Below are 14,444 nucleotides of genomic sequence, written 5' to 3'. Positions count from 1 at the left end.
ATCCACTTACCCTATAGATAGGGTGGCTTAATCCACTTCTACTGCAGTGGGACTCTATTCGCCCTCCTACTTGGATTCCCTAAAAATTTTGTAATGCTGGGGTGTGAGACAACTCTCAGTAAGGGAGACAAATTAATATTAGTGTGTGACAACATGAGTATTTTTCATGGTATACATATAAATAGTACATAAATCATAACTGGTATAACAGTTGTATCACATTGCATAAAACATGGTTTATCATAACATAGCGCATCATACTAAATTTCTGTACTGAAAAAATCATCTTATATAATCATATCATACATAACTTATTACCCAAGATAGATAGTTAGTTAGTTATTATCATGTCTTACCCCCCACATGACAAGGTTGTGTGGCCCGAAGGCAGGACCTAGCAATGGCTGGCCAACCATGCTAAGTCAAACATAAGTCTATAAGTACGATGGGTCTGTTCCACCTGTGTCGATCTACCAAGGGATCTACGACCCTCCCATAAAGCCACATCGACTACCATCTCCCACACTCTACATAAAATGTGTGGTAGCACTAACATATTCATAATCATAAATATATAGCTATGGTATTGTGCTTCATAAAACTAAACTAAGCTATCCAAGTTTTGATAACATATAATACATTCCATATTAAACATAGTTGTATCATGTTTTAGATTAATATCTGATGTGCAACATATTTCATGATTTCTTACATATCATACATAATCATGACAGCAACGCTGACATAATTCATAACATAATAATCACTGCATCAACGTCGGCATATTTCATAACATAAGAATCATGACATTTATGCCGGCATATTTCATAACATAAGGATTACGGCATCTACGCCGACATAATTCATAACATCATAAACATATATTCTTGCATTATTTAACATAATCTTTAAAACATATTCCTGTACTGAAATCATATTATTTTAATATAACATAAATTTCATGGGAATATTATACTCATGTCACATGAATATTCATAGCCTTATAAATTCATAATTTATTCTAAAATCATATTTCCATATAAAACATGCTTAAATAATTTCCCCGTCCAACTACAGTATTCCCAAACATAGTTCTAAATCACACATATTTTCTAAAAATAAATGTTGTATAATAATAAATAGTTTCATAAAAATACTGACTTAATTTATCCCCTTACCTGACTTACTGAGAAGCTCACAAATTATTCCAAAACTACACCTGTGTGTTCCCCAGCTTAACACCTTGAAATTGCATTTTCCCCAACCAAACTTCAGTATAATACTATTTAAAGCATTTTACCTAGTCCAACAACACCAAATAACTTATAAATCCTAAAATAACTGGTTTACCCAGATTTTGGGATGGTGTCCAAGTTGGCCTAACCAATGAACTACTCTAGCAGATTTGAAGAGAATCTTCCCAGGAGTAGTGTGACGGCTTCCGATCATTGAATTGGCGAAGAATGAAGCCGAAATTGAAGAGAAAAGGTGAGAGAGACGTAGGAGAGAGAAAGGGAGGATTTCCTAAAAAATTTCTTGCAGAAAATCCAGAGTTGGTATATTTATAAAATTCAGATTCGTCGATGAGACATGTCACCTCGTCGATGAGTCCATGAAGAAAGTGTTAGCTTTACCGTGATCCCAAGAGGGGGGGTGAATTGGTATTTTTAAATTTTACCTTCTAAGTATTCCTCCTAGCAGCAGTATGTTCACAAGCCTAGGGTCAATCTAGTGCAAATGATGTAAATGTGCCAGAGATCAGATGAAGCAGTTTAAACAATTACACAAGTATCAGAAAGCAGTAACGAGAAGATGACACGCGGATATGTTATCGAGGTTCGGCCAACCGCCTACGTCCCCGCCTTGGCTAACCAGCACAAGGATTATCACAATACCTTGCTCACTTAAACGGGTGGAGCGTCACCTATACAAACCAGGTCAAATTACCACAGGGCTGACCTCAACCTTAACCAGGTCAATTAACGGGGCTGACCTCAACCTTTACACCAATCCTTACCGGGCTGGATTACCGCCCCCTCAGGCCACGCCTGGAATCTCTCAGATATACAATCAAAGGTACAATACAATTGTGCTTTCAAGTAAAGCAGATATGTACCACAAATGCGCACAAACACAAACACCACAAGTGATTTAAAATGTAAGCTCTGTGTGGTCTAAATATGTCAATCTCTCAACTATGTTTTCTATCAGTGTAACACGTACGTGAGAGTGTCAATAATAATCTGTCCACTTCAAAATATTCAGTCAAGAGTGTTCACACAGAATACCAAGCAAGCCTCAATATTATCAATCAATAGAATGCGTATGTGCTTGTATTGCAAAGTAGATAATCTTTGTTTTCGGTAAATGATATATATTTATAAAACTTGTACAAACAATACCACAAAGATTTATATATCACACACACACGAATATCCTTTCCCAAATATATCAATATGAACACCACAAGATATTCAAATATGTTTGAAAGTATTTTTGCAATCTCCAAACAAAAATGAACTTCCTAAGATATTGCAACTAGAGTGCAATACTTGGGATGTCACAAAGAGTCTTTCTTAGGGCAGGCTTATTGGCAAAGCCTCCTAAGAAAACTTAGGTTATGCTCTCAAAAATCGATTCAAATACACAGCAATATGAAGAGCTAACCAAAAATAAAAGACTCAATACACTTACAAATGATTTGGATAGATGAAGAGTGTAAGTTTGAGTAGGTTTTCAAAGTAATGTAAGTAGTAGGAGGCAAATATGAGTATTTGGCTTGAGAGAAAATTTTTCTTAATTTATTTGCTAATCCGTACTTAATCCACCAAATGAAGGAGTATATATAGACATACCAAGAATTTTGACCGTTGGGGACTTATTAGGAATTTTCAGAAAAGATTAATGACACTTAAGAAAATTTAACCCTGTTTAAAAAATTTAATTGCGGTAAAAAAATCAGGCAACCCGAGAGGTCCGGTCGACCAAAAGTAGCTCGGTCGACCGGGACTCAAATAGCTCGGTCGACCGGGGGAATTTTGAACTAAGGGATTGGTCGACCGGGCAGGGCGATTTTTCAATATTCCGAGGTTCGGTCGACCGGACACTTTTTGAACTACACGGCTCGGTCGACCGAGTTGTTGGGAATTCTCCCGATGCGTTTCGGTCGACCGAGTTGTTGGAGTACAAAAAGTGGTCGGTCGACCAGGGGGTCAAATGGTTGACTCCCAGGTGGTTCGGTCGACCGAGGTCAACTAACCTGTAAGGGGTCGGTCGACCGGGACCGGGTCAAATAGTTGACCCGGACCGGTTTCGGTCGACTGGGCCAATTTGAACTATTTGGCTCGGTCGACCGAAAGTGCACCAAGTGTGCATTTCGGTCCCGAATTGACCCAACTCAATCAATTTTAAGTGCCTAATAAACATATGTGCATATGTGTGTGTCCTAAGGCCACATGTGTGCACTCTAAGGTCTTTCTATGGTTCGGTTTGAGCTTACAAAGTAAATCATTCATGTGATGTGTGTGAGCTTATTACAAACCAGTACCCTAATTACTATTACAGACAGCCTAATTACTATTACAGACAAAATTCACTTAGAGATATTACAATTGGGAATATGAAATTGTCTTCAAGCTTTCACGTGCCCTTGAATGTATGTTAGTATAAACCTGCACATGAACTGGATATTTATTAAATACAATTGAGTTTGTCATTATCAAAACCAGGGTGTGACCTATAAGGTCAACAGAAAGTTCATCGACGAATACTTACTCCTCGTCGATGAGTTTCAGACCCTGAAAGCAGCCCCTTCGGTAATTTCTTATCGACGAGACACATGTCCCTGTCGATGAGTCCAAGAGGCCCGCTCGTCGACGAGCACTCTGCACTCATCAACGAGACCCTGCTGAAACCCCTTGAAAATTCCTTTTCTCTCCTTTCCTTTAATTTTTAATTACTATAATTCTTTTGGTCTCTACATTCTCCCCTCCTTATAAAATTTCGTTATCGAAATTTAATACTTATATTGCACCTTCCATTAAGAAAAATGGCTACTTATTTTATTACTTGTCCTCACTTATGGTAGAGGAATATCGTGGTTACATCAGAGTTCTAGGAGATTACATATACATAAAAGGAAAAATTTCCCCCAAAACCAAAACACTACCTATCCTATCACCTACAATAACACTTATACATATATTATCCTACTTAGCATAAAATAATCAAACTTGACCTGCTTAATATAAAATTCTCCCTCTGTCTACTTTTGGTCCCCCACTGAACAAATGTGGGTATTTCTGATGTATTTCTTCCTCAAGCTCCCATGAAACTTCTTCCACTGCATGATGCCTCCATAGGACTTTTACTAATGGAATTTTCTTATTACGCAATTCCTGTTCTTTCCTGTCTAAGATCTGCACTGGTATTTCCTCATAAGCGAGTGATTTTCTAAGTTCTATCCCTGCATAACTGACTACATGGGAGGGATCTGGGACGTATTTCTTCAGCATAGAAACATAAAATACGTCATGTATTCTGGATAAACTGGTGGTAAAACTAGCGAGTAAGCAACTGACCCCACTCTCTCAAGTATTTTGAAATGGCCAATAAACGCAAGGCTCAGCTACACTGAGCTGCACTAATTCTTTCCCGATGGTGATTATCTGCATAGCTTTTCTATCGACTCTAAGCTGCACTAATTCTTTCTCTAATAAGCCAGACTTTATCATATGCCTGCTGCACTATTTCTAGTCTCATAACTCGCCTCTCATCAACCTCATCCCAATAAAGAGGAGAACGACATCTCCTACCATGAAGAACGGACCCAAATATTAAGAGAGAAAGGTAGGGAACGGAAGAGGAGAGAGAAAGAAAGGTTGGTGCGTCGAATTTCAGCTGAAAAATGAAGTTTGAGCTATTTATACACTGGCCTTCGTTGACGAGCCACGTCACTTCGTCGATGAGGTCAAGAAGGTAATTCGTCAACGAACTCTCACCCCTCGTCGATGAAATTCAAAATCGCCCAAAACTCCCTCTCAGTATCTTCTCATCGACGAGACACGTCCCCATCGATGAGCCCCTCCTGTGTTCTTGTTGACAAACTCCCTATATTCATCAACAAGGCCTTGTTACATTTTTCCTTTTCTTTTATTATTTAAATACTATAATTTCTCTAGGTCACTACAATATATGTATATAATTAAATATTATAGTTACATTTTTAAAGTTAAAAGTTTAATTTAACAATTACAGGATATGGTTATAAAATTTTTCTGTTGTAGTTGATGGTAAAAGTTTGATGTAAAAATTTTTAAATTCACATTTATTTTAAAAGCAGTTTTGAAGTTATAGTATTAAATATTATTTTATGAAAGTATAATATTATGAAAGCTCATTTTGGCCATGCATTAATAATAATCTTATTTACTTAATGAGCGTCATCTCACTCCAATCATTATTTTACATTTCAAATAATTTTGAAAAGTATACCAGAAATCTGGCATAGCAAGTGCATACCCTTCATTAGTTTCCTCTTGTGAAGTTCTTTCATGTCATACTCACCCATATGCCCTAATCGCATATGCCAAAAAACAGTGTCATTAAATTAAGATTCTATGGCCACAACTCCACCTAGAACTGTAGTGCCCATCAGTGCATAAATGTTTCCATCTAACTTTGCCCTTTCATCATCGTTAGAACACCTTTACGTATTCATAATTCCAATTTCGAAATTGTAACTGAATTCGTTACAATCCAATGTGCCTAATGAAATTAGACCCTTTCGTAGATCTGGTATGTGTTTTACATCACATAAGGTTCTTACAACACCATCAAATATCTTAATTCTTACATTTCTTATTGCAATGATTTTACATGAAACATCATTACCCCTAAGAATTGAACCTGAATTAACCGACCTCTAAGTGTTGAACCACTCCTTATTTCAAGTCATGTCGTAAGAACACACTGAGCCTAGGATCCAAGAGTCCATGAGGCGATCCAATCTCGAAAAAAACTGAAAATATATCACCATCACTACAATTTAAATTTCCTTTTTCAACTACATTTGCTGATTTTGAAGTGTCTTCTTAATTTTCAGCATTCCCTTTCTTCCATTCTGGACACTTTGGTTTTATGTGTCCCTTTTTATCGCACTTAAAAGATCATAAATCCTTTTTCTTCTTAGACCTAGATCAGGACTTATTTTGATTCAATCCATTTTTAAATTTTTCTCTCCCATATTCATGGTAACCCTTCATCACAAGCCCTTCACCGTGTGAAATTTCATCGCTGACTTTCTTTCTTTGATGAAAACCTAACAACATGCTTGTTGCCTCTTCCAAATACAGGGTTTCTTTACCTTAAGTCAGAGTCATAACAAAGTTCTCATACGTGTGAGACGCTGGTAGGGAATTTAGTAGCATCAGTGTCATGTCATCTTCCTTAAATTCACATCAACCCGCATTAAATCACTTATGATTTGATTGAATGTGTCGATGTGTTGGTCAAAATTTGAACCTTCCACCATCTTAAGCCAATATAACTTATGCTTAAGAAAAAGTTTATTCGTAAGATACTTAGACATGTACTATCTTTCAAGAGTTTTCCAAACAGCCACAGGAGAATCCTCTTCCATGACATGATACAACACGTCATTGACCAAACACAATCTGATAGTAGTCATAGCTTTTGCCTCCAATTCCTTCCAATTTGCCTAATCCATGCCTTCCAGTTGAATTCAGTACAAGGCCTTTACCATCCCTTGTTGAATAAGCAAATCCTTCACCCTTCTCTGCCATAAATCAAAATTCTTAGTTCCATTAAACTTGACAATATCAAATTTTACAGACGAAGCACCCGAAGCCATTACAACAATGCTTTGATACCAATTTGTTGTATAGATTGAATTGCACAGCGGAATATTTAATCAATCAAATGCAACAATAAATAATAAAATTATAGAACAACACAACCACGCAATATGTATAAAAGAAATAACAAAAGACACAAAGGATTGCATGGTTCGGCAATGCCTACATCCACGGGAGCAATTGGCAAACTTTCTTACTATCTAGTGTCAAAGAAACTAATGTTGTTATAGATACATCACAAATGACATATAAATAGAGTTCCTAGAGGCTTTCCCTCCAAATCCCAACCAACTTAACGTCTCTTTTCAAAATTCAAAAAATCTACGCTAAGTTCCCGAGCCAAACTACCGACAGTTTTAGACAGAATGTAAATTGTCTAAAATTGAGTGCCAAACCATCGATGGTTATAGTCAATATGTCGATAGTTTCCCTGCTGCTCCCCAGCACTTTGATTTTCCACCATGTTCTCACTTTGTACATGCATTCCATTTAGTATATGAGCCACATATCACAACATCATGTATTTCACATCAGCTACTTCAATCCATTCACCATCAATAGTAAATACCAATGAAGATGTCGCAATCAAACATATGAGAAGTTAAGATGTCCTTGTAAACACGGAATTCACATCAGCAAGGACTATGCAACACGAGTTCTTAGTGAAGTGGAAGGACCTCAAAGATGAAGAAATAAATCTAACATCAATGGAAGACATAGACTTGTTTGTGGAAAAATTTCAAGAGCACTAAGCATCAAATTTATAAGGACATCGACCACTTAAGTGGGGAGAATGTCATTAATCAAGCTTGGTCAGGATATTACATGGGATGGGAAACCATCATGTAAATACTAGTGTAGGTTTTATTCTTTAAGTATGATAATGCCTTAGCAAAAATAACTAGTATGACTCATCGGTCACTTTGATGTTTCTTAGTGAAAGAGTGAGAATAACATAGAAAACTCTTTAGGGAAGGGTGAATGTTCACTAGTCATTGTAAAACTCACTAGCTATTTGTAAATGTGTTTAATTAGTATACTTTCTTTCCTTACCAAATACATATTACCAACAGAGGTATGAATAATGAACTACATTGCTTTATAGTTTTCTACTTGACACTCATTTTCTTTCATATTTACTTACTGCTTCCACTTTATTTTGCATTCGATGGTTATACATTTGTTCATATGGTGAAACCACAATATACTTTCAACTGACTAGTTAAACAAAACAACTATAACTAACACTACATGACCCTTCACAAGGTGTGAAGTGTTCGACTTGAGATAATAGGTAACTAAAAATAACAAAAGAAGAAAAAGAGAAAAAGACATAAAGAAATGGTAAAGCTTGCAAACCCAAGTTACTAGTGACCATGGTGGGATGTAGATGGGTAAACCTATAGCAATGAGGCCCAAGTCAATGAGAGGAAAGGAGAGGAAGAAAAAATTATAAATTAAGGAATAAATAAAAGAAAAGAGTTGACTAGGACCAACTACTACTAGCACGTCTTGCATGTGAGCATTGTTCAATTTGCAGTTTTACAATTTATTAGACATCAACACTGTTTGAGAAGTTTAGATACGTTAATAGAACTTTTAAGGTTCGTTTGGATCAAGGATGTTGGTTGGTAAAAGGAAAGGAAATGAAATGAAGATAAGAAGGAAACTCATTTCCATTATATTTTTCCTCTATACCAAATACTACTAAAAATGAAAAACTATTTTTTTTATTCATTAATTTAGTATATTTTTTTATTTTCTTTCTCACATTCATTGACAACCAAACATGAAAAAATAGACTCCTTCATATTTTTCTTTTGTTTCACTAGTATTTTTTAAGCTCCGAATAAGAGATTAGAGTTAATTGACTCGAGTTAAACTTAATAACTACTAATAGAATAAAGAAACAACAATGGAGCTTGTTTGATCACAATTTTACAATTTTTTTTTAATATTAATTATATACTACATGACATTCACGAGTTGCAAAAGAGTCAAAAGTTATTTTCTTAAGGAGCAAACCTAAAAGCAATTAGTTACAGTGCATTTAAAACTCCTCACGTGTATTTTGCGTACAAACATTCATATAGATATATTATAATTTGTGTAGGAGAGAGAGAGAGAGAGAGAGAGCTGACGGGGAGACAAAGCCATGTGAGGGAGACAGAAATCACATTTATTAATGGAGGATTATGGTTGTAGTGGTGCAAAACAGGCAGAAGAAAGGGAGAGGTGAAGGCAAAAGTTCCCTTCAAAGAGGTCTCGCCTACGCCTACGCCTACGCCTACGCTTACGCTGTTATAATATATATATATATATATATATATATATATATATATATATGTATATTGCAGGCCCACGCATCATCATGTTCATGCGGCGACTAATACTTATCATCCCCATCACGAAGTCCAACCTAGTTTACTTCATCCTGACTTCAAAATAAAAATGCAGGCAGAGTCGTCTTCAAGAAAAATTATACCCCTACATTCTCATACTGCTACTGCTAATCAAATCTCTCATACCAAAATCATCACCATACATAGCTTACCATTATATCATTTTTTCCTTTTGCAAATATCAAACTTATATTTATACACCAGGTACCCTAACAGTTGACCATCAATCTATTGCCCAGTCTCTGTGTAGTTGAAAAAACAAAGTCTTTTTCAAAGTTAATTGGGGGCATGATTGGTTTTTCCCACCTCCCTCCTTAAATTGACCAATGAAAGAACAGATTTTAAGGAGGTGGTGTGTGCAGAAACATATCTTCACAGTTGTTTCAAATCAATGCTTCAATAGGCACCCTTCTATAAAATAAACATAGATCCAGACTCTTTATCTTCTTTTCTTTTTTTTTTTTTTTTTTTTTTTTTAAATTTAGAAATATGAAATAGTTGCCAATATTTGGAAGCCTAAATTTAAATTTATATGAATTTATATAATATATTATAAAATTATATGGACGATATAATTTAGATTTTTATTTTATAATTTTTGAAAAAATATAATATTAAATTTTATTTTAAATTTACACAAATTTAAATTCAAAATATTAAATGTGTCCTTCAAAATACGATCTTATTAGACTTGAAAACTTTATGGTTAGAAGTGTTGTTTTTTTTTCCACATTGGTATAATAGTTTCACATTAGTATAAAAAGTTATTTTGAATTTTTTGTAGTATTTGTCCCACATTTGAGAGAAGTGTTTTTTAAACTTGAGGTTGAAGTTATATAAAGAGTTCAACTCTTCATTTGTAAAACAAATCTCAAAGTTGTATTTTGTCAAGAAGTAGTGGATTGATCGTCGGCGCCCAAAGATGTAGGCAATTCTATACCGAACCTCATTAATTTCTTATCTTGTTCTTTTTACTGTTTTATTATTAGTTTCTGCATTATTTTTGTTTCTTATATATTCGATAACAATAGTTATAGTATTGCTGTTTAGCACAAGTGGGTGCCCGGCACAACAATTGGTATCAAAGCTAGGTTGAATAGTGTCGATACGGAGGTGTTACTCTGTTAGGATCCTTGATTCTACGTTTGATGCCTAAGAAAGACCTTGTCTAAGCGAGCGCTCAGAGGCCATTGCGGCTCATTCGCTCCCTGGAGGTCGGCCTGGTCAAAATGAAATTTCATAAGATAAAACAGAGTAGACACAGTTGGTACATACTATTCATCTTAAGCCTCTTGCTTTATTGGTTGCTATTGAATATATAGAAGATGGTAGAAACTAGCGTAGCAGTAGAAGAAACTCTGTCTACACAAACTCCAGCCCCTTCGGTTTCGACATCATCATCAAAGACGATAGCTAATGCTTGGTTTGAGATGGAAAATTTTGATGGTACCAATAATTTTGGTATGTGGCAATGTCAGGTAATGGACATCTTGTATCAGCAAGAACTAGATATTGCTTTGAATGATATATCAGTAGATATGGGTGGCAGAAATTGGGAAAATCGTCAGGCATGTGGTACGATTCATCTGTGTCTCGCTAAAAATCAGAAATATTGTGTTGTGAGGGAGACGTCTGCAAAGAAATTATGGAAGACATTGGAAGATACATTTATGACCAAGAGTCTGGAAAATCGGCTCTATTTGAAAAAGAAATTGTTTCTCTTCCAGTATCAACCAGGTATTTGGATTAATGACCACATAAATGCTTTTAATAAAATTTTGGCCAATTTGTTAAATTTGGATGAAAAGGTGAAAGATGAGGATAAAGTCATATTGTTACTAAATTCTCTCCCTGATGAGTATGAACATTTGACCACCACTTTATTGTATGGGAAAGATAAAGTTACTTATAATGCTGTTTGTACAGCATTGATTAGTACTGAATGCAGAAAGAAGGATCAGAGTGTCCATAAGGAAACAACAGAAGCACTAACAATAAGGGGACGTTCTCAGAGTCATATGCTTGGAAGGAAGAGTAAATCTCATGGGAGGAGTAAATCTCGTGGGAGACCTACTAAAGATGAATGCGTCTTTTGTTGTGAGAGAGGGCACTGGAAGACAGATCGCCCTAAATTACAGCAGAAGAATAAGGGCAAAACACATTCTAATGCCAATATAGCCAATGATGATAGTAGTGAGTCAAATTTTTCTCTTGTTGGAACATCTTCGTCACATTATTTTGGTGAGTGGATTTTGGATTCTAGTTGTTCCTATCACGTGTGTCCCAATAGGAAAAGGTTTTTTTAATTTTGAAGAATTAGATGGCGGGGTTGTTTTTATGGGAAATGATGATACTTGTAAAACAACTGGAATAGGATCAATACAGTTGAAATGTCAAGATGGAACTATTAAGATCTTGATTAATGTTAGGTATGTTCTAAGCCTAAAGAAGAATCTGATTTCATTGGGTGCCTTAAAATCTAAAGGGTTCACTATCACTTTGAAAAATGGAACCTTAAAGATTAAATCAAGTGTGCTAGTGGTGATGAAAGGAATAAGGGAAAATAACTTGTATTATTTACAAGGTAGTACAGTTATTGGCTCAGCAGCTATTGTTTCTGAGAAAGATACAGGTTCAGATACAACCAGGTTATAGCATATGCGATTAGCACATGCAACAATTAGTTAAGCGAGGTTTGTTAAAGGGTGCAAAGGTGTGCAAACTTAATTTTGTGAGCATTGCATTCTAGGAAAATAGACTAGAGTGAAATATGGCTCTACAATCCACTAGACTGAAGGTATTTTAGACTATATCCATACAAATGTATGTAGGCCCACAAAAATGGCTTCGTTGGGTAGTATGCATTATTTTGTGACTTTTGTTGATGATTTTTCCAGAAGAGTTTGAGTGTATTCTATGAAACATAAAAATGAAGTGTGTAATATTTTCCTTAAGTGGAAAAATTTAGTTGAAACTCAAATTTGCGACAAAAAAATTAAACTGCTCAGATGAGATAATAGTGGTGAATACACGAGCGACCCGTTTATGAAGGTATGTCATACACCACAGCAAAATGGGGTGGCAGAGCGTATGAATCGGACTTTGCTAGAGAAAGTTCGATGTATGTTGTCTAATGCTGGGTTAGATAAAAGGTTTTGGGCTGAAACTGTTAGATATGCATGTCATCTCATCAATTGTCTACCATAATCTGCAATAGGGGGGAAAATACCTTATGAGGTATGGTCTGGAAAGCCTTCTAGATATTATGATTCTTTACATGTATTTGGTATTATGACTTATTATCATGTTAAAGAATCTAAGTTGGATCCAAGAGCCAAGAAAGCAATATTATTGGGGATAAATGCAAGAGTCAAAGGATACTGTCTTTGGTGTCTAGAGACAAAAAAAAAAAAAAATTTAAGCAGGGATATGACTTTTGATAAACTTGCAATGATGAAGAAAATAATATGTAAGGAGTCACGAGTTGAAGAGAAGACCCGTAGTACTCAACAATAGGTGGAGGTTGAAACAATTTTGGGAAACCCAGTGAGAAATGAGACTACACAAGGTAACTCTCCAGTTATGGTGGGGAATAGTTTACAAGAAGGGGAGATTTCAATTCGAGAATCTTCACAGCAACAAGAATCAATTGCTTCTCAGAGGCCAAGATGAGAAATTTGAAAACCTGCTCGGTATACTGATATGGTGGCCTATGCACTTCCAGTTGTGAATGATAATGTTCCTTACACTTTCAAAAAATGTAATGAGGAACTCTAAATCAGACAAGAGGAAAAAAGCAATGGATGAAGAAATGCAATTTTTCATCAAAATCAGACTTGGGAGCTAACCCAGCTGCCCAAAGGTAAGAAAGCAATTGGTTGCAAATGGGTTTATGCAAGGAAAGAAGGATTTCCATATACAAATAATGTTTGCTTCAAAACTAGATTAGTAGTTAAGGGCTACACACAGAAGGAAAACCTTAATTATAATGAGGTATTTTCTCCAATTGTTAAATATTCTTCCATTTAAATTTTGTTGGCTTTGGTAGTACAATTTGATCTTAAACTAATTCAGCTCGATGTAAAAACTGTATTTTTACATGGTGATTTGGAAGAGGAAATCTATATGACTCAGTTAGATGGATTTTAGGTTACTAGAAAAGAAAACTGGGTATGTAAACTGGGTAAATCGTTGTATGGTTTAAAATAGTCTCCAAGACAGTAGTACAAACGATTTCATTAGTTTATGATGGGTTAGAAGTACATCAGAAATAAACATGATTATTGTGTTTATTTTCACAAACTGCAAAATGGATCTTTTATATATTTACTCTTGTATGTTGATGATATGTTGATAGCTTCAAAGAATAGGGAAGAAATCAACAAGTTGAAAAGTCAATTAAATCAAGAGTTTGAGATAAAAGATCTTGGTGAAGCAAAGAAGATACTTGGCATGGAGATTCGCAAAGACAGAATGAGAGGAAGAGTTAGTTTGTCTCAAAAACAGTATTTGAAGAAGGTAGTACAAAGTTTTGGCATGTCTAAGCAGTCAAAACCAATAAGCACTCCTCATTTCAAATTATGTGCGACTTTATCTCCTAAATCAGATGAGGAACGTAAGTATATGTCACAGGTTCCTTATGCAAGTGTTGTTGGTAGTCTGATGTATGCAATGGTTTGTACTAAACCTAATACTTCACAAGTTGTTAGTATGGTGAGCAAGTATATGCATGATCCGGGTAAAGGACATTGGCAAGCTGTGGAATGAATTTTGAGATATATTATGAATACGATTGATATTGGTATAGTATTTGAGAAAAATAATATTGTTGATCAACGTGTAGTTGGATATGTGAATTCTGATTTTGCAGGTGATTTGGATAAACGTCGATCAACTACTGGATATATTTTTACATTTGCTAATGGTCCAGTGAGTTGAAGGTCAACCTTACAGTCTACCATTGTCATGTTTACAACAGAAGTATAGTACATGACAGTTTCAGAGGCTTTTAAGGAAGCTTTTTGGTTGTAGGGTTTACTTGAAAATTTGGGAGTTGTTCAAAAACACATTGTTGTGTTCTGTGATAGTTAGAGTGTTATTCATTTGTCAAAGAACCAAGTCTACCATGCACGAACGAAGCACATCGACGTTCGGTTTCATTTTATAC

This window comes from Malania oleifera, chromosome 10, assembly GCF_029873635.1.
Source record: "Malania oleifera isolate guangnan ecotype guangnan chromosome 10, ASM2987363v1, whole genome shotgun sequence".
Lineage (NCBI taxonomy): Eukaryota > Viridiplantae > Streptophyta > Magnoliopsida > Santalales > Ximeniaceae > Malania > Malania oleifera.
Note: the sequence above shows the minus strand (reverse complement) of the source record.